The sequence below is a fragment of the Acartia tonsa genome, chromosome 8, assembly GCF_053477335.1.
Source record: "Acartia tonsa isolate MP-2025a chromosome 8, ASM5347733v1, whole genome shotgun sequence".
In the NCBI taxonomy this organism is placed as follows: Eukaryota; Metazoa; Arthropoda; class Copepoda; order Calanoida; family Acartiidae; genus Acartia; species Acartia tonsa.
Window position 1 is genome coordinate 26,933,299 of NC_137267.1, and position 22,432 is coordinate 26,955,730.

General features: G+C 30.6%; 1 protein-coding gene across 3 annotated transcripts in view; it reads left to right on the top strand.

Moving 5' to 3' along the window:
- Positions 1-22,432, top strand: part of Cdk4 (Cyclin-dependent kinase 4) — a 74,695-nt gene that overhangs the window by 21,737 nt on the left and 30,526 nt on the right. For 2 of the 3 annotated variants that reach the window (XR_013881904.1, XM_080169753.1), the window contains one exon: positions 8,653-8,687. The exons of the other annotated variant lie outside the window; for it this stretch is intronic. The gene's annotated coding sequence lies outside the window, so the exon portion shown is untranslated. The remainder of the gene's footprint in view (positions 1-8,652; positions 8,688-22,432) is intronic. 3 annotated transcript variants of the gene reach the window in all.

Here is a 22,432-nt window from a genome sequence, read left to right on the forward strand (position 1 = left end):
GTTTTTGATATAGAAATATTTTGTGGTTTTGTATAAATTTATAATATTCTGTACGGAAATGAAAACACACTTTAGGGGGTTAAGACTTGTATGTTTTAATATCATTTATAAGATTTATGGATAGACGGACAAGATGCACAAAGAAATATTAGCTTATTTGTCCAATAAATTACGTGCTTCTCTGAAGGTAGATAGGCAGACAGTCAAAGTATGTTGTAGATTTGCTGTACTTAAAAAAATTAAACTGTCTTAAACTTTAGAAATACCATTTTTCTGGATAGACGGACACAAAAGGTTATAGAAGTAATGCTCATGGGTAAAGATAAATCTTCACAAAAAATTGGTTTTCATCTGTAATGCAAGCTGAGTTAATAAGAATCTCCTTACGAAGGACTATATATAATGTGAATCATATTGTATTGCTCCGTTTTTAGAGATATCTTGTATTACACACAGGTTCACAAACAATCATGATTCCATTTGATATACTTTTATTATAATTAAACTTTGGATAGGTAAAACTTTGTTTTAAATGGTTTTAAGGGTTAAATTTACCCTTAGCGTTCAAAGCATAATCATGTTTTTACTTTATTATGTACATAAAATTTAGAAAATTACATATTAACCGCAAGCATAGGTGAGCCATCCCTTCCGCCAAGTAGATGTATTACAATATGCCAAATTATAAAATTATTACTTTTCACAACAAACTGTCCCTTTCTCTTATTTCTTAGCATAACAACTTTCTTAAATTTTTATAGTACTAGCCGATGCTCCCCTTACAACTATACGATCTGCATTCCAAGGGTGAAAAAAGGGTAGTAAATTGCATAAAACCATCCCAGGACCTGTGTGAAGCTTCCATTAGAAGGAAAACTAAATCAGTTCAGTAGTTATTGAAATATTAAGTTTTAGGCAAACATAAATCTAACTACTTTATATAATGTTTTCTATTTTGAATATGGAACATATAAGGTATTAATAACGAAGTGAAACTCATAGCGCACCTCAAGCAAACCACTGTGTGCTTTAATTTAAAGAACAACTCTAATAAGTAAGATTTTGTACATTTATTTTCTTCCTATTGGTTTATTTATTTTCAAATGTTGTTTATAATGTCGACATTAATATCATAAAAAATTTCCATAACTTTTATTTCTCAAATTAAATTTCTTTAATTTGTCTTTTTTCTTCCTGATCTGTATAATGCTTTACAATTCTTACAACTCTAATAAGCTAATTATTAGATGGTGAAGTACGTGCACATTTTATTGGTGAATACTATTGGTCATTAGGGATATATATAGGGCACCAATTATACGTCCACGGGTCGGGGATGGTAAATTATTAAGGGATGATGTTTTTAAAAAATTTCCTCTTGAAGTGTTCAAAAACAAATTAGTCGTAGCAAATTTAAACTTACTTAGTAACAAAAGAAAATAATTCTTGAGTGAAATACAGAAATAACAAAAATTGCGTAAATTTTGGTATTTTAGCAGATTAAAAATTAATATAATACAGTCCCTTTAAAAGGGTTGTATGGTTATCTAAAACTGTTTAAAGGGTGAAATGAAAATATGCTAAAGATACACGGACTTAGGGTAGGTGCTGTGTATATACAATGTACTCAAATTTTAGCCATGTAGCTAAAAATAACAAAATGCTCAGTTTGTAATTATACATTTACTTTATTGAAATGTAAATTCAAATGAATTAAGTGTCTCAAAAGCCTACCAATCTCTTTTGTGCATATATACAAATATCAAGACATCATATTCAAAATGAATGACCACATTCATCAGTAGCAAAGAGTCAAGAAAAACTGAACAAATGAAAGTTCTGTAGATTGTCAGTGATACAACAGTGAATCAAATTTTTCTAATAAATATGTTAGCATAAGCTCTCTTGATCACTCCTTCCAATCTAAAAGCACTTCTAAGCTGGACCCGTCTACCTTAAATATCAAACATGTCCCTCTAAATATATCTTTGTAGCGTTAGGGACGGAAATAATGACAGACGCAGTAAGTTTTAGAATAAAGGCTGATTTTGTTATAATTTTCACTAAAATATCAACCGTCTATCTTCAAAATTAGCCAATTAAAACCAGCCAACCTCTTAGAATCTATATTTTTTTGTTATATTAAATGAACATTGACGTAAAAAATGAGGGTAAGGTTAAGATTCTTTGCTGTAATAAAACAGTTGGAAACAAAAATCTTTTAAATGAATCCTTTTGTAACCATATCAGAAAAATGAGAATTTAATAATGGTCATAAGATCTTACATAACTTCGTTTTATGAGAACTGTGTTATATATAGAGTCATAGACTATAGAATTTTTTTCGCCTTTTAAAATATTTTATTTTTTATTAAGAGTCATACCTACCATATTTTTGACACATTTTGTATTGTGATTTTACTGAAATATTAAATTACTAGCGGCTTCGCCCCTAGCTACTAGGGGCTTTGCCCAAGAGGTTTGATCAAACCAATTTTTCGTATTTTAGATCTAAAAGAAAAATTTAAAAAAAAAACTTTTCTTTGGGGGGGGGGGGTTAGTTAACCCCACTATTTCAATTTTAGTTTTAAAAAGAAAAAGAAATTTTTTTTTGGGGGGGGTATTTTTCATTTTTTGGGGGTATTGGGTGTCCCACCCCCCAAGAAAATAGTTATAAACCTTCCCGGGACCTATGAGAAGCTACCCTGTAAAGGAGAACTCGATCGGTTCAGCGGTTAGCGAGATCCTTCGCTACAAACAAACAGACAGACATCGTTCTACTTTGTATTATAGATTGTTAACTGTCTAGTCCATAAAAAGCATAGAAATAGGAAGATTTTAACCTTTTTTAAAATCATGTGTTAGTTTTTGCAGCTTTTTTTCATAGAAATATAAATAGGACTTTTCGCTGATTTATTTTTGATTAAATAATATTTTTAGTACGTAAAATAGAAAGAAAGTACGGATAACTTACATACATAAATGCTCAGACGGACAAACCTCAGTTTTAGAGTAGCTACGCTTTTATTTACACAAGACTTTGTGATTATCTTTTGAAAGTGAAGACATAGGTATACCTATAGAAAAAGGTTAAAAATATACAAAAAAAAATGATTATGAGTCATTTTATATTTTTTCTTAGTTTTTATAAAATCTCTCTCAATTTGTATCTACGTACACCATTAAATATTATATGAAGATAGGGCTAAAGATTATGAAAAGCAAAATAATCAATTGGGCCCGTTTATTGACCGTGACATTCCGTTTATAATTAAATCAAATGCTCCTATCATATTGGGACCTTTTAGTATCTTCCCCAAAGTCTTATAATAACGTTTCCTTATTCGTTAGCTTAACAACTTTGGTAACTTTTTTAAAAATTTTTAAAGGTAATTTCATTTTGTTGAGTGTCTGAACGTTAACAACTAATTGTAATCTACAGAAGGGATAATTTTGTTTGTTGGTAATGAAGATCAATTTATCGGCCCTTGTCTTATCCCTTTAGATCCCTGGTATCTCTCTCAAATATGGCATTACTGACAACTAACCCTTTCTTTGAGACTTTTATCTGGAAGTTCTGGCTATACAAATGCGTTTTACTGGTTAAAGGGCCAAGACAGTCTCCCTATCTTTATGTGTACTAAATAATATTTCAAACTTATAACAGTTACCTCTTCTTTTTCCATAAAAATGTATTTAATATTTAATCTAGCTGCGCTACTTATTTACCTTTACCCTTATTTTTTTCCATATAGTACCATGTCATTGAGAAAATAAATGAGAAAGAGGGTAATTTCAAAAAAAAAATTAAAGAAAGAAGTCATTTCTCTCGCGTATGCAAACAGTAGTCACTTTTTAGACGTTGTCAACACAACAGCTAATTGTTTTTGGTTTGTTTTGTGTTCTTAAAGTGAGTTTATGTGATTGTGATTGTAAAAAATTAGACTTATTACCATTTGACTGTTAAGGTGATATATTTTTATATGGTGTAATAAACAAAGCCTACAGAAACAGTTTTTCTTCCAAATTTTCAGTTTTATTAATATAATTTTTGAGAAAATTGTATGGTTTCATCTCCTTTAGTGAATTATTTAATTATAATGTTTTAAAGTCTGAAGATTAATTTACTTTTATCCTCGGGTTTTCATGTATAAGTAACTATTTTACTAGGTGTCTCACGGCAAGACAGACATTATACTTTGTATTATAGAAAATATGCCTTCCCTTGGTTTATTTGTCAAAATCAAGATAATTAGTTCCTAAGAACCAGGGTTTTCCTAGCCGAAGATTGAGTCATATTCAGATTTAAAGCCCCAATTTTGCGAATTTTTTTGCACCTGCAAAAAAACGCGCGTATGGGAAAACATTGCATGTGTCTGTCTAGTGAGCGTGCGTGTGTTTCACTGTGTGTGTGTGTGAGTATATATGTGAGTAACTATGCAAAAATGGTTCGCATGCGAATAAAGTGTGCTGTAAAACTGTTTTGCAACCTCCCAAATTTTGAGGGGAAAATGATGCTATTTAAAATTAGTTTGGACATTCTTTTGATATAACCTATCTTTTGAAAAGCTTTCAATCTGCTTCAGACTAATACGAAGCTTTTATGATATTATTGTTATAGGATACTCATATTTCAGCGGAGAATTTTATGATATGACCTCTTTAAAAGTGTATATGGACATTCTTTCAAAACAAGATTGACAACATCCATAGAAGCAAATCTTAACAAAAAATACAGTCTGATAATTTATATAGAAATAAAATGTGTTAATTGCCTAAATATTAATAAATCCTGCGTATTATATTGTGCATGATATTTTAATTAAATCAACATATTTGAAAATGGAGTTGTTACGCTTTAAACTAATAGTTACAGGAATCACGAACTGACAGTGACAGACAAACGAAGATATTAAATGTGTAGATTAACTTTGCTTGTAATAAATGTATGGTAAATACAAAATAGATTCGGAAATTCTTATCATTACTACATGCTATAGTTTTATAAGCAGGGAAGGGGTGGATGTTCTGAAAAAAAATAGAACATGAGATACTGAAAGTGATTAGACATATTTCTATGACGTCACACATGACACTTTTCGTACCTCCTAAAAATTTAGAATTAGCTTAATTTGAAATACGTAGCAACTTGCATCATTTTAAACATTTTGATTTATTTGTATCAAATTCTGACATAAGAGAAAAAAAAAGGTAATCAAATTTTTATTGGCGATTCCTATGACAAAAAGACACCAATTTATGGGCGTAGCTTTAACTACCATATACCTAAAAATTTGTAAATAGTAATGAAATTATTAAGTTTAAAATTTTATGTAATAATAGCATTGTCACATCATTTTAAGATTTACTACCTATCCCTTTTTTTGAATATGTAGGTAGTTAGGCTTGAAATTCTTTACTTGTTTTTGTTAAAGGACTTTAATAATGGTTTTAAATACACCATATTTTAACAAGGATGAATAGGTATCAAAATATCGTGGGAGGACAATCTTTTTTTGAATGAATATGCAGATTTTCTAGTAATGATCACGCTTTAAAAAATGCACTTGCATGTAACAGAAAACCTCTTGTACCTAAGCTTTCATACGATAAGTCGATTCTTACATGTGTAAATTAATGGTCCAATAAACCCGACCTAACCTTAAAAATTCATGTATTTTTTCTGATTTCTGCTTTTATCTATCAATACTTTTTTCTCACATAAAAATAGTTACTGTATCTACTATTTAAGGGTGTGCTGATTTCCAAAAGGGGTTGTGCATAATTGACGTCTAAATATGATATTGTGCGATTCTTTTTTCAATATGGCTAATCAAACATAATTGCCATTATAATGATCTTAATTTTTATCACACTTACATATTTGTAATTTAGAGTATGGCGCTTTTTGATACCTAGTCTTTTATTTTACGTTCCTTTTAATGTGTTTTTTGTATGTGTAGAAGTGATTGCACCCTAGCACAGGGTGGTATAATACAGGGATAGGATAATAGACGATAATAGATTTACATCTCAAATTATGATAAACAAAATTACCTCTTCTGTAATTGATATTGATTGAAAGGTTTGGACACTGCTAGTTAGAACCAACTAATCATTATTTAATAATAATTTAATACCTAAAGATTTTTTTTTTAATTAAAAAGTTTTTATAAAGCTTTGGGTACCTGTATTATTTACTCTCTAATAACCCCTCCCTCCCTGGGTATAATCTGATAGAGAAATATTGGGCTTAACAAGGTATTATCGACCAATAACTTAAACTCAACAAAAAACCATGGACTTTCGAGATGTAGCTGGTATTAAAACTTATCTTTGTGACTTTTTTAGTGGCGAAGCTACTAGAAAAAATTATACTTCATCTTAAATTTAAGAGATCATGCGTAGTATTTTCTTTTAATATAGGTATATTATTATCAGTCAAGTCATTTTTGAGGCACAGGGCTTAACTTTCAAAATCATTTACCTATAACCATCTTATTTTGTCAAAGTTCAATATTCCCAACCAATTTAATTTATATCCAGAATTTTAAATGTGTATCGGCAGTTACCCCTTTAAGCTATACATAATTTTAAAACCCATGGCAATTTAATGTTGTATGGGGTAATACTAATATGGATATTGGGTTGGTACAATAGATAATACCAGGGTTTCGGATCCGGATCCGCATATTTTTGAGTCCAAGAATCCGGATCCGGATCCTTGGACTCAAAAAAATGCGGGAAAAAATAGAAAAATCTACCTAAAGGGGGGGGGGGGGCGAAAGTGACACTTTTTGAAACCAAAACTATGAGTCAACAAAGGAACTCAACTAAAAAAAGGGTTACAGGTCTGAGATTTTGCATGGCAGTTGCTTTATAGGGGTACAATATGGAACTGTGAAGAAACGGCGGCGCAACCGCCGAAAGCCGCCGTAATTTTTGTTGCCTTTTCTCGGCGGTTTTCGGCGGTTGCGCCGCCGTTTCTTCACAGTTCCATATTGTACCCCTATAAAGCAACTGCCATGCAAAATGTCAGACCTGTAACTTTTTTTAGTTGAGTTCCTTTGACTTTTAGTTTTGGTTTCAAAAAGTGTCACTTTCGCCCCCCCCCCCCCCCCTTTATATAAAATCTCAGACATTCTCTTGATGAGAGCCAATCTTTAAGGTTTAGGGTCAGACTTGAAAATTAAAAGTATTTTCGACTTCGAATTAAAGAAAAAATATTTTGAAAAGTTTGGTGATTTTATTTTTATTGTCAAGGATCCGGATCCGGATCTGCACTGACCAAATTTTGAGGATCCGGATCCGCAAAAAATCAATGCGGATCCGAAACCCTGGATAATACATTTACCTTCTGTGATGTGTTTTCTGCCTTTAGTTGCATCAACGTCCTTTTTATATGCAATTGGCTGCTCCCCTAGCATGAAGGAACTCTACATTTGAGTAAGTAGGGAGTGGCTATGAAATTACCCTAAACCACCCGGCCCAAGACTTATATCTAAAAATTGAATTGCCCAAATCTCAAGCTACAGACAATAAGACCTTACTACTTGTTTATGTATATGAATTACATAATTATATATAAAAAAAAACATTTTCACAAGCTAACGGAAAAAGTGTGCATCATCTAACAGAAAAAGTTTTCATAAAATGTCTTGACTTTCTTTCAATTACATACCTAAATATATAGTAGCTGAGCTAATAATCTTATCTTATTTAGTGGGAAAACCCCAAAAATATGCTAACAATTTAAAAAGAATTTTATGTTTCCTGGGATAAATATTTATTTTTGAATATAAAACTTTAACTTAAATTTTTACCAACGCGAAGATAGATAAGAAAATTTATGTTCAAAAGTAGCGCAGCAATAGCAATAGAAAAGTCATTGGAAGTAAATTGAAGAAAATATTTTGCTGATTTTAAGTGATTTTTATTTTGTTTTTCTAAAGTCTATAAATAAGCAATATAATCTCGAAAGAAAGGAACAGACATTACCTGGTTATAGAGCAGATGCGATACTGACAAACAAAATTTAGATATAAGTGTTATCTTATCGATGTATATTTTTTTAGATGAAATTAATTATGTTTCATCACTTCCACAAAATAATACTACCCTTTATCCTTTACCTCATTTTCACTCTAATATATTCCGTTTACTTTTTTTGTTACTGTTATTTTTGGCGAATACAAAAACATGATCTTATGCGGAATTGTTAGGACACATAAACAAAGGCATGGGGCCTTCAATCAAAAGTTCAAAGCTTACCGTCTTGTTACCCCACCCTTACTTTTATGCATGTGTGTTTATACATCACGTTGATTGTTGGGTAGCCTTAGTAACAAATTAGTTGCATATACACCCTACAAGGCTACAACATAAATATAGTTTGTTCGTTTGTCTGATTAAGTCTCTTCCGTAGATATTAGCTTCAACCCCTTCAAAATCCCAAGACTTTAATTTGAATATTAAATGGCATAAAATCATTTTGGGACGTATGTGAATCTTCCCTAAATTATAAATAAAATACATCGGTTCAATCTAGTTATTAGGATCTTAACGGACAAACAAACTAACACCTGATAAATATATTAAAATATTTTTTATCATTATTGAATGTAAAATTATCTTTTTTTTTCTTTTTTTTAGGTGCGCTTCACTTGTCGAATATTGCTAGTTAATAGGTAAGATTTTTTAAAATTGACCCTTTAAACAACACTTTGATTGCCTGACAATTACGTTTACTTTTAAGCATTTAAATAAAAGGCAAACTAAATTTAGAATAGCTGTGCTCCAAGAGAAACTATAAATTCGTATCCCAAAAACAAAATTAACATGACAGGCGGACTTTTATTAACATTTAACTACCATAAAATACAAGCGACCATATAAGGAAAATTTTGTACACAAAAACGCCTGTAAATGTATGTTATTTTATCCTTATAGGATGCCGACTTCTTGCTTTAAACTTCATAATACTTTTTACAATGAATAGTGGCTTCTCACATAGCCTCTAGTGGCTCCACTTAATTATATACGAAGGGATGGAGGAGGAGCAATTAACTCCCTGCATTTCTATATTTTATTATTATAGGTGTGTGTGTGGGGGGGGGGGGGGTGACTTAGCTAATCTAAACTGCTTGATGATCAAAGTGTTCTGATCGGTTCAATCGTTTATGATTTTATTGAACAAAAATACATTTCAAATTATCTGTTAAACTTTTTTGAACAATCTAACAATTAGGTCTAATATGTGAATGTATCATTTCTAATCCCTAGATTTTATATTAAATACACATACAGATGGCTTGGGATAAAAGCATAAGCAAATTAATTGAAAATTTGAAATACTTTAAAGAAATGTGTTTGCAAATTATATTATTAATATAGATAACCTTTGGGTGACGAAATGAACGTTGCTATTTAAATCCCATAAATAAATTTTAGTAATGATTATAGAGTTGAAAAGCTTTCGAAATTATATTATACAGGATTCATAAAATAAAATGGTTCAAATTATGATGAAGACTTTAAATAAAGTGACAAAATTATCATTTTTTGGTTAATTTACCCATCTCTTATTCACTGCGAATATTAGATTGAATAAATACATATGAATATAAAACAAATATTGGAGAATTTTCACACACCAAAAATTGTGGGCTAGGTGTTTTTATTCAACAACTTAAAATATTTTGAAATATTTATTCTGATAAACTCTGTTGTATAATGCTGACTTTAATAAACGTATTTTTTGTCGATACTAGTTATTATTATTTATTATTCTTAATAATTTATTTCATTTAAACACAAATAACATGAAACAAACTATAATATTTTTGGATTTTTATGTTAAAATACAGAAAATTATTCAACATTACACAGATAGTTATGTTTTTAAAGTTCAGTTGATGTTTGATGTTTTTAAAATGATTTTTATTTCATGTAAAAAAAATCATTCACAAAATAAGTAAATAAACAAACATTTAACTAATGAGTACAAGTTATTATTATAGTTATAACACAATGGGACAAAATCATGATAAGTTAGAAGGGTTTAAAATGAATAATGTTTATGAGATTATCAGCAACACAATGTTAAAACATAATAATATACAGGCAAACTATAATTGTGAGTTTAATCTTGTGTAACATAATATGATAATTAACAGATGATAAAAGTTTTCCTTATTTAGTTTTGTTTAGGAAGATAAATTTAACTATTGTCACTTTTTACACTTTATACATGATCCACATAGACAAATATCAATGCTTCTCTCTTTGCTGATTTCTTCCGCAGGATACCATGACTTGAAAGTGTCAAGGATGACCACAAATCGTCGACAGCAAGACGAAAAAGTTTCAATAAAGAAACCCCTTTATCCATGATGGCTGATGCCTGGTATGGATAAGACCATGAGGAGATTCATACTGAAAAATCAGGAGTTATGTCAAGAACAAAATAGTAATCTCCAAGCTAATTTGTTTTAAAGTTCCAAGATTTACCCATGGTGTTTGTAGATTTTGTGAGGGTGCAGTAGTGCATGATATCATATGACACGCTAACCGTTCTAACTGGGTGGAGTTGTCTCTGGTAAAGGAAAGGTGGGGGTGATAGATATGGGGGTAGGGAGAACAAATAATTCCCCTATCTTCTTTAAAGGATTTGGAAAACATATACAATATACACAAAAAAATTGTAAATAAATTAAAGCTAGCTTTCACTGAATGGTTTTAAAATGTGGAAATTTCTTCTTGATGGTATTGATTGTTTTCACTACTCGTTCAATGGGTTCTTACACATTATTTCAACCCATATTAGCTATAAGTTGACTTAATAAGAGAGACTGAAAAAATTCAGTCCCTAACGGGAACTATATTAGGAAGACGTCCACACAGCGTCAGAGTTGCGACATAGATGTGCCCCCAGCATGGGCTCTGTATTTTAAGGGGTAGGAAAATTGCTCAAACCCTTACAAGGACCTTTCAGCTTTACATAAACATCTTTTTACATTATTAAGTTATACGTGGGAAACTTTTGATATGCATTTCATATAAGTTTATATCAGAGGGTGGGGGGACAATGGGCTGTTTATTGTACTAGTCCCCAAAGTTGAGTGTTCAAACGTTTCAACCACTAATTTTAATATACAGAAGGGGTAATTTTATATATGTTTTAAAATTGTAGATGTACATAAATTTATCGGCCATTTTCTTATACCTTTAGTTCCCTGAGTTTATATAGTGCAGCTACTCTATAATTAGGTTACATCTGTATGTCTATGTATCTCAGGCCCTGCCATTCGTGTAAAATAACAGTTTATTATTCACCTATTTCAATAGATATTAATCTTTTTTCAGTAAGTATTCTATTTTACGGCTAGGCTTTAAAAGGCCTATTCCTTGTAAATCAATGATTATATTATAAATGATTTAAATATGAATAATCTGGTCAGAATTTAATAGAAAACTTAAATTCCCACATATGATAATCAAACATTTATGTATTATAAATGTATAGGTAAGTTTTTTTTCAGCCACTATTTTTCAATTTTTCTATCATTCACAAGATCATTAGCTTTGATTGCTTTTTATATTAATGGAACTTATTTAATTGTATTTTTATAAGCAGAACGCATTTTGTTTTATTTTTCATTATTATTTATAAGAAACCCCTCCTTTCAAAAAGGTCTAAAAGGCATCGATTACCTTATAATAATGCCATAATTTTAAAAATGTCATCGATACCAATAGGACAATTTTACCATGCCTGTAATGATTTTAGAGTTTCTATGCTTTCCAGAGATATCTTTTAGGTTTTAAGTCGATATGGAATGATTCTTACATGCCTAAAATATGGACTTAGAAGTTGACGGGTCGAAGTGCGATTTTGGCCATCATTTTCAATATGTATGAGATTTTCTATTGGAAAGGCCTGTATCATTTTTCATAAAAACGCTGATTTTTTGGCCACTGAATTATATTTTTTTTCTATCTTTTGAAGTTGCACATCTTCTCTATAATTTCATTGAGTATAAGATTACATACTTATATGGACATAAATAGATTTAATTTTTTTTATCACATTTAATGTGATAATGTTGCTATTATCATATTCAAAATAAATGCTGTAATAAGCTTTAAAATATTTAAACACTAGTCTCTCATTGGACACAAAATGACGTCCAATAAGAAACAGGAATAAAAATATTGGAAAGAAAATTATTTTATTTCAAAATTAATTCTTGGCATTTCGGAATAAAAAATATAGGGGAAAGAAAATTAATTATTTCAAATTTATTTCTGGTCTTGAAATAATATTCATTATTTTATTTTAATTCGAGTGTCAACCAATAAGAAATAGGCATGCTGTTTTAAAAGTTTGGAATAAAAATTATTATTTTTTGTCAATTCCTTTTTTCAGAGTATAAAATGAGAATAAATTTTCCAACATCATTATTGATTTCTAATTTAACATTTCATACAGTGGGTAATATTTATTTCAACATTTTTTGTCATTCAAAATCAAGTGTCACAAAAATAATAATATTTAACATAAAAAAGAAATTTTTAAAATAATTTTGTTTTCTTTATTTGTTGAAGATTTAAGCCCAAGCTTTTTCTGAGGGGGGAGACCCCCCTCAACCCCCCCTCTCCTGAGGGGGGAAACCCCCCTCGACCCCCTCCCCTGACGCTCTCTTCTTTAAATCTTTCATTATTTCTGTAATTTATTCTAACTATCTTATGAATTTCAAAACATGAGATAAAAAGGAAATAATTTGCTGTACATTATTAAAAAATTAAAAAATTAAAAAAAAAATTCCAACATGATTTTTAATTTTAAATACAAGAATATTTTTTCCTATATGATATGTTAAATTTAAATACAGGAATAATTTTGTACTGTGGAATTGAAGAAATAAATGCTGTACATTAGAGTGGCTTGATTTTCAATGATTTTCTAATTTTAAATGTGCTACATACACTTTCTGTCTGAACATCATATAAGAGACCAAAAAATGAAAAGAAAATATTTTGAATAATGGGGAGGCTCGTTGATGCATGTAAACTTTTAGAAAGACACTTGTGGGGAGAATTTTTTTTTTTTTTGGGGGTGGGCAATTATTTTTCTTTCAAAGTATAGCTTTATGCACCTTCCCAATTTTGTCTTGAAGAGTAGAATAAGAATAAAAAATCTGTTTTTAAAATTATTGATCCTAGCAAGAAAAATCCATAAATAAATTTAAAAACCAAGAGATTTTACATTTAATTTCAGATTTTTCATGCTTGGATGAATATTTTTTAAAACCAATTTGATATTCTTATATTAATCAACAAGACAAATTCAAAAAGATGCATAAAGCAATACTTTGAAAGAAAAAAAGTTGCACCTCCAGAATAAACTTCTAAAATTTTTAATGCATGGAAACACCTTCCCCCCATTTCCCCTCAAGGACAAAATCAATTTTTTATATTTAGGTTTCTTATATGACGTTTAAACTGTAGATGTTGATTACAAATTCAATGTCCAAAATTGATCCACTCTACTGTACATTGTTATAATTTAATATTTGATGTGGGTATAAACATTAGACATAGATGGTCAATCTGACCCCATTTTTTTCTTAAAAAGAAACCTTTGTTCACTTTTTGTTGTATATGAAATACAGCCCTATAGGCAACATTATTTGCAACTAAATTTTGCAATGATATAATTTTTAGAAAGATAACTTTATTATAAGAAATTAAATTATTTATAACTAACTTATTATATGTTGTGTCATACGCTTCACATTATATGATGGAAGAAATATTTTCTTCAAATATTTCACCCAAGGAAAGCTTTAACCTAAGATATTCAACAATTTATAGCTGATACATAATGTAAACAAAATTCCCTTGTGCTGTCTCTAGGTTATCTCTATTGTATAAATGAACGTACAAAAGAGGAGGAGAGAGAGAAGGAAATAGACAGAAAAGTGAGGGAGGGGGGAGGGGGAAGAAATATAGAGAAAAATAGACAGAGATATTTATTGTTGACCCTTAGATGATGTAAATTTTTTGATAGACTTTTTTGAATTTAAGAAAAAGATAGAGAATGAGACAAAACCAAGTATCATATTTTATTAATATTGCTTATACAAGAAAGGTCATTCAAAATTATTTCCCCAATATTAAGGTCAAGTGACAAAAATTTAAATTTCCACCTACTTCGCCCCCAGAGGGGGCAATAGTAGAAGGAAAATTCAAATTTTGATCACATGACCAAAATTGTTGAAATAATTTTAATATCCTTTCTAGCATTCACAATATTACGAAAATATGATAAATAACTATTAAAGAATCTGTCTAAGTTACCTAATGTCTAATAAACTTTTAAATATTCACCCTAGATAAGATTTAAGTATACAAAAATTCCCCTTCCAGAGGCTTGAGGCGCATATACCAGTTTTCATATTGACTTTACGATTACATTGCTTTGATTATAATGATCCCCGTTTATTTTTGAAATGAAATAGTAAAAATCAATTTAGTGCTGATATTTTACTTTTTCATAGTGCTCATTTTTTAAAAACAAGATCAATTAACTCCATAGAGTCGCACTTCCACAAGCTGTAATTAAGATTTGAAATTACATTATTTATTATGAGAATATTATGGTTGTTTTGTAAAATTGCTTTTTTTTGTTTTAATTTCAAAACAACCATGATATTCTTAAACAAACTTAGTGAGCATGCAATATTTTCAATCGTTATTTTAGGTTAGGTTTGGATAACTAAACTCAGTGGCTTTAAACTTGTGTCTCAAATATTTATCGCTAGGGCTTGAAATGTAAATGTGGACATTACATTTTTGACGTACCGTCAGAAGGACACGCATATTCTAGTTACAGAGTGGCTTCGCTACAAATAAAATTATAGTCTGACTCGGATATTTTAACAAAATTTTTAACCGGCGCGTCATTCAATAGCTTCAACATAAAAAAACCTTTCACAGCCACTTTTCAGATGATAATTTAAAATTCCGTTTTTTTTACAAAATGGCCCAAAACGCACCTAGGGGGTCTTTTCTCTCGACTCAAGTGCAATAAAAAATGACTTCAATTGTATATTTTATAACAGAAAAAATTGGACGTCACGGGTGGTGGATGAAAAAAATGCTTTCCGTCCATCCATTCGTTTGGCTGCAGAAAAGTGATTAAGATTCAGATAAAAAATAAGGTTCGCGGTAAAATATCTCCAGCCGCTCAAAATAAATTGTATTGGGCCTACGGCAATGGGTTATCTTCCTTGTTGGCAGAGAGTGATGCGAATGACGCCTTAAAGCATTGCATTAGTTGCTACCCCTAGTCTCTAGGGGCTCTATTTTAAGGGGCATAGAGTGACTAGATAAACAGGTTCAAACCATTCCTAGACCTAATTCAGTTAATAAGATAGCAACCATCACAGAACATTACTTAAAACAGAGAATCCAATCGGTTCAGTAGTTATTGAGATCTTAAGCTTTAAACTAAAACCTTTACTACAAATAATTGTGACCATCCTATTATATAAAGTAGTAAACGTTTTTTGTCTGTCCCAAAGGATCTCGCTAACCGGTGAACCGATATTGTTCTCCTTTACAGTGAAGCTTCTTATAGGTTCTAGGAAGGTTTTTAACTATTTTTGGGAGGGTTCTAACCCCCCCCCCCCCCAAAAAAAAAAATGGTTTTTTTTTACTCTTGAAACTCAAATTTAAATTGGGATAAGGTCAACTTTTCCCCCTCCTACCAGTGCCCCTAGAGGCTTCTAGGGGCGTAGCCGCTAGTTAAAAATAAGGTGACAATATAATAGTTGTTCTACAGAAGCTTTATCCCCAATTTTCCTTGAGTTGTTAAAAAAAGTAAATTTGTAATTGATAAATTTTTAAGTAAAGATTTTGCCGCCATTTTTGGATTCGCCGATTTTTTTAAAAAGAAAAGATGACAATATCAATTCAACATGAGGACAAATAATATTTTTAATTTATAAGAAATATCCCCCCCCCCCCCCTTTGTAAGTAAATGTTCACTGTATAGTGTTAAAACTCGTAATACTTACTATTCTTAACTAAAAATGGCGGGAAATATGTCCTAATTCCACAAGTTCAAAACCGTACCAAATTCTGGTAGTTTTAATTTTCAAGGAAATTGTTGCGGTGTGGGCAATCACTTCCGCATATGTGTCACATCATCAATTTGTCACTACTGCCTTTTATTACAACATCACCTATTGCCGCTTCTTATTTACTTCGTAAACACATCTAATAATATTTAACTATTGTGTCTTGGGATTATGAAACACCGTTGATGCAAGGATCTAAAGGGATAGGACAATAAATTGAATACGTTCACAAAGATAACACACAAATTTATCTTCTGTAGATTACAAGTAGTGGTTTAAACGTTTGAACACTTGATAAACCAACAAATTTAAAATTGAATGAAAGTCCCCAAAGTTGTTTAGCCAACGAATAAGAAAACGTGAAAATAAGACTTTGGTGTCTAGTGTAATAAACAGTCCATTGTCCTCTCTCTCTCTGATGCTGATGTGATACATCTCGTGATTGCACACCAATTGTTCCCTCTTGTATTTCAATAATTTACAAGTCAAATTAGGATCGGTAATTTGTTCATTGACTCCCCCAAACCTCCTTTGCTCCTAATAAATATTTTCAGGGAGGTATTTTATGACTTCTCCCCCTCCCCCTGGATCCTTCCGCCAAAATGATTTGTTAGGCGATAGGTACATAATATAGGTATATTATCGTAGATAATTACTGACTGCTATTGAAAAATGTATTTTCTGAAAAAAGTCAGTGATTCAAAAGTACGTATGTTGATAGTTTTGTTTTGATATTATAAAGAAAAATTTAATACATTTTGTTATAAATTAACACTATTTTTGTACTGGCACTTTTTAAAGAAGTTATGTATGTATATTCTTTGGCGTTATCCGCCGCGGCATTTAAGAATTGTAGTCGATTTAGACAATTTTCAGCGGACAAAATCCCAAGAGTCTAGAGGCGCAGAGCAGAATAATTTTAAAATCTTTAAATATATATTTTATTACGCTCCCTTTTGTTCCAATTTCTTGGACAAGCTTAAGCTTGAAAAAAATAAAAATCTAAATATTCAAAGCCAAGAATTGCCCTAAAGGAGAAAAAGACCCTTAGAAATAGGAATAATATCTTTGCAAGGGATAAATATTCTTGGAAATTAATCAATTGTTGGCTAATGTTTAATTGAAATATATCATAAACCTACATTTACTGGAAATGTTCAAAATTTTTTTGTCTGTTTTGATTTACTGTTTTAATATTTAAACTGTGTTACTGTTTACTGTACTTAACCTTTTTTTGCAGCCCTACTTTTTTTACTTAATTGTCCTTGGAGTTTTGAATACTTGTCCCTAAAGTCCCCCTGTGAGTCCCTAAAATTAACCTTACTCCTGAAAAGCCCCTAAAATGACCTTCAAAGCCTTGCAAGACCCTTGAAGCAAAGTCAAGGTTGTATATAAAGATATTGTAAGTTACCCTAATAAACTTTTGTGCGGTAATTGTATAAACATGAATATCATAATTTCGTAAATAAAGAATAATGATGGTAATAATGTCGTATCATATATCTAACAGTAATACTAGCGAGAGCTGTCCTAGCATCTACTAGGAGAATCTATTATATCCCGAGTCATATGTATAAAAGCTTTCTAAAATAAAGAACTCTATCAGTAATTAGCAAGATTTTAATAGAGAATAAAAAACCTTATTGCCTTATATGATAGGATATTGCGATTTATAGCCTATAATATGTATGTTATGTATAAAAGTACCCTATATGTATAGCCTTGAAGAAGCAAGCTAATATTGCTCCCAAAGGGACTCTGTTTACTAAAAATTTGAAGAAATTTACTTTTTCAAGGATCTTTCCTAAAACTAGCCAATACCATGAATATTCGGAAAGGTAAAAGTGTGATGTAGCAACAATGTTCTATATTTAACCTGTGGTGTCTGTTCTTGTTTCTGTCTGTAACGCTCACTAAATTTCCATATAAAATTTAAAGACATTTCATTTCTGGCTAAATAGCTAATTACCCAAAAACCTTTATATTTACAAGTTAACATAGGCAGAATGTTACACATAACTACTGCGGTATAAGTGGGTATAGGGGGGGGGGGGCGGGGTATATTTTACCTTCGATTGGCCTATACCTATATTTTTCTGTTGAACTGAAGTGAAGCACATCTTAATCCATCAAAAAGCTATTTCCCTGTTTTAAGGTTTACTGTTTAATTTGAAACGGAAAGCAGCAATTCTTAAATTAGGTTGTTTGGATTAAGTCTGGAATACGATTTTTGCCTCGACAACTTTAAAGCCTGCAAAGGGTCAAATGTAAAAATGCGACGAATTCCTTATGCCGCGCGCTCACAGTGTGTTGGGTGATGTATTCCTGAATTAATACTTATAGGCATTGTCAAGTTGAAGTCAACCCGGTTATAACATGAGCAAACATTACCTGGAATTCAAGTCGTTTGGTTGCTAGAAAATGATATTTCTTCGTATTTTAGATTTGATCCAGTCCGTTCAATTGCTTCAAATAAAAGAACTTAACCTTTCTCAAAAAAAAGTTTTACGCAATTTTATTACAAAGACAAATGTTTTTTTTTATTTACTATTTTTTTTAGGGGGGGGGGGTTGCTCTTGTGATAGCAAGTAGAATTGGTTATTTATTTTAACTATTACAAACTTTGTATCAACATCTTACACTAGGACAATGGCCCTTATATAAATTCTAAACCCTCTCTTCAACAGGTATTTGCCACCTGTCAAACACATCTCAAACTGTAAGAGTGGATAGATTTATAATCTATTGTTCTATCCCTGTATTCTTAAGTTTTTATGACATTATATTTTGCGCTTATTTTTGTCCTTCAAAATTTATAAAATCTAAAAATTATTCCGTAACATTAGAATGTGTTTTTATTCTCTTTAACACCTTGCTTAAATCATTAAAACAGCTTTTCCAGCATGGCCTGATTGATTAATCAAAATAAATTCAATATTCTGATATTCTAATATTAAGTTCAGGATATACATAAAATAATTTTAATTTAATATTGCTTATTTTAGGTAAGTTCGACAATTCAAATATTTATCAGTTTTGGTAAGAAAGTTTTGTAGGTGCAATTAATGTTAAATGATTCTTGAAACAATAAGGTACATTTCAGAAACCAATTCTAGAATTTTATTACTACAAAGTCCGTACGTCTACTGAACCATGTTAATGTTTTGGAAATTACAGCTTAGAATGTTAACTTTATACCAGGGTTTCGGATCCGCATTGATTTTATGCGGATCCGGATCCTCAAAATTTGGTCAGTGCGGATCCGGATGCGGATCCGGATCCTACTGGATCCGTATCTTTGACAATAAAAATAAAATCACCAAATTTTTCAAAAAAAATTTTATTCTTTAATTCGAAGTCAAAAATACTTTTAAATTTCAAGTCTGAACCTAAACCTTAAAGATTGGCTCTCATCAAGAGAATGTCTGAGATTTTATATAAATTTAGGTAGATTTTTCCATTTTTCCCGCATTTTTTGGAGTCTTAAGGATCCGGATCCGGATCCTTGGACTCAAAAATATGCGGATCCTTGCGGATCCGGATCCAGATCCGAAACCCTGCTTTATACTTATAAATGGTGAATGCTTGGGCAATTAGGTATTAAGTAAAAGCGAAGAATCTCTAAAATTAAGTCGACAAAGTTCAATAAAAATAATCTTTCTTTCAAATCAATAGAGCTATATATTTGTTAATGATCGTTTTTCTGTCTGATTTGTAGAGCTTTGCTCTTATGGATGTTGTCATCCTTGTTGTTTGTTAATTATTGTAGGCAAACCCCTTCTAAAGGTAAATGGTAAATGAATATTTTCTGTATTTGTCTAATGACCCGTTTTTTGTTCTATTAACTTAATCCTTTTAGGGGTGTTTATACGAAAAATACATATAAAAAGTAAAGAGCAAATAGGTGATTAAAATAAAATCTTATTGAAAAGATCAAACTAAACTGACAAGCTGGTTTAAAGAGTTTCATTGAATTTTCACATTACCAGATTTATCTATCACAGAATAAAACAATTATATAGAAAATTATGAAATCTACAGATTTAATATTTGTAGCATGATTGACAGACCAACGGACCAAGTAAATTATATACTTAATGCTTATTATAAAATAGGAGCTGACAAAAATCACGTTTTCCTCAAAATTATTCATACAGACCATTATTTCGAATTATAGATAGGATTCGCTAAATGACTGTAGGTAGAATATACGTGGATATTATGACAGGGGAAAAATTGTCGTCAATTTAGCTTGTTAACATGAAATTTGTTTATTGGTCAGTTCATTCATCCAGTTGCAGGGGAGGGGGAAATCGTTATTTTAGCCCGTGCAAGATTCACTTTTTTTGAGAACATGAAGATCCAAGTATTATTATATCCATATTTCGATACTTATTTTAACTGAATAATAGTATTTTTAAATCAGACATAAGATTTTGTTAGTTTAAATGAACATCAAAAAGACCCACACACCCATTTGCAAAAATATTTGCTAAATTTTGCAATATTCTCACGGGCCTTATCTTTATCACTCCAAGGGGTTTTCGCATGCAAAATTCATGAACATTATGATTATTTATCTATACATTTCAATGACATAAGACCTGTTTAAATTTAAATGGTGTTTTTGAAAATTAATACTAATATTTTTAAATGTATGTCATGTCTGTCTGAAGGGCAGTAATCTTTTTTCCATTTTAAAAAGGCAAAAGTTTTCATAAAGACTAGGCAATTTTATTGTGTTAGGTATCTTTTTTTCCTTTTCTTCTGGAAAGTTATAAATTGAATAAAATGAGGATATTTTTACAATACCTGCTAAAATGTTTTATCTGTAGTGCTGCACTTATTTAGTACCTATTCAATAGAGTAGATTCGCTATTTAGCCCAATTATAATCATTTGAAAAAGCAGAAATTAGGTTAAATTGCGCTAAACCCGTACAGAAAGGTGTTTATGCCATATAGTAAATATTTTAGCCATTTTTGCCGTTTAAGATATTCTAATTTACTTACTGCCATCAGTGAGGAAAAATGGCAATTTTATCTTTTCAAAATAATCATTATTAAGTCGAAATGTATTATTTATGAAGCTTTGATGTCTTTAAAACATTACATTTACCTACTATTTACATTATATTATTTTCCTACTAGTTAAGAAACTTTATAATGTATTAATTGTTTGCTTTTCTATTTAGATTATAATATTGAATGTTTTTGCTATTTATTATTTTTGTAGATTTTTTCTCCTGAATATTCCAAAAATAGGCCTACTTTTAGAAATGGTAAATTTTTGTGGGAACTAGGCCTTAAGCCATCTCCCTTAGTCAAATAATAACACACATAAACATTATAATTTACATTCCAGTCAGCCTCTTTTTTGGCAAAAAAATCATTTGCTTTTGAATAAATTAAAAGGTTTAACTTAACTTATACAAGTGTACTTAGCTTCGCTTCTATTCTTGATTATATGTGTCCAGAAAGATCTGTAAACGGCTGATCGGATCGTTCAAAAATTTAAATGAAAGCATACTTTCAGTCTAGGGCAGTTTTAAGCTATTCGGGAGAGGGTGGGAGGGGAACGCTTTTACGTAAAATGAATCATAAAAAAATGTGAAAGGAAGGGGGCGCAGCCACTAATCTATTTTAGACGTATTTTTGCATAAAGACGTTAACAGAGATAAAAAAAAAGTTTTTTTTTATTTCTATTGAAATAAATGGATTGTTATATTGAAGCTGCTATAGTGCAAAATTGTCTGTAATATGATGCAGTATGTGATTTTTCAGTATTATTGAGAACCGATTCTAATTCACCAGATATTAATCGGTTTCGAAGCCATACTGTAAAAATATTTATTTACACTGTACACTATTTTGATGTGATATGAATGTTTGTGTACTACGTTATGCGACCCCCCCCCCCTTCCGATTACAACTTTATTAGATGCTTACACCCCTGTTATACTATCCCTAAAGTCCTTACTTTTTATCCAGGGAGAATGAAACTGAAGAAAACTATTTTACGCCAAGCTTTTCCTTGCTACTAATAATAAAAAAAATCACTATTTGTTAAGTTTGAGTTTAGAGTCTTACTTTTAGTGTATTAACCCTTGTCCTTGAAGTACATCAAAGATAGAGTTATTTGCGGAGGATTATTTTTTTATATTTAAATTTATTTTAAATATGCAAGTTTGCCAATTGTTTTGCAATCCTGCTTCTATTACTATCTGATCGCATGCATGTAATGAACCCAATGTTTTTAAAATTGTAGCCTGCATGTTTTAGTAAAAAA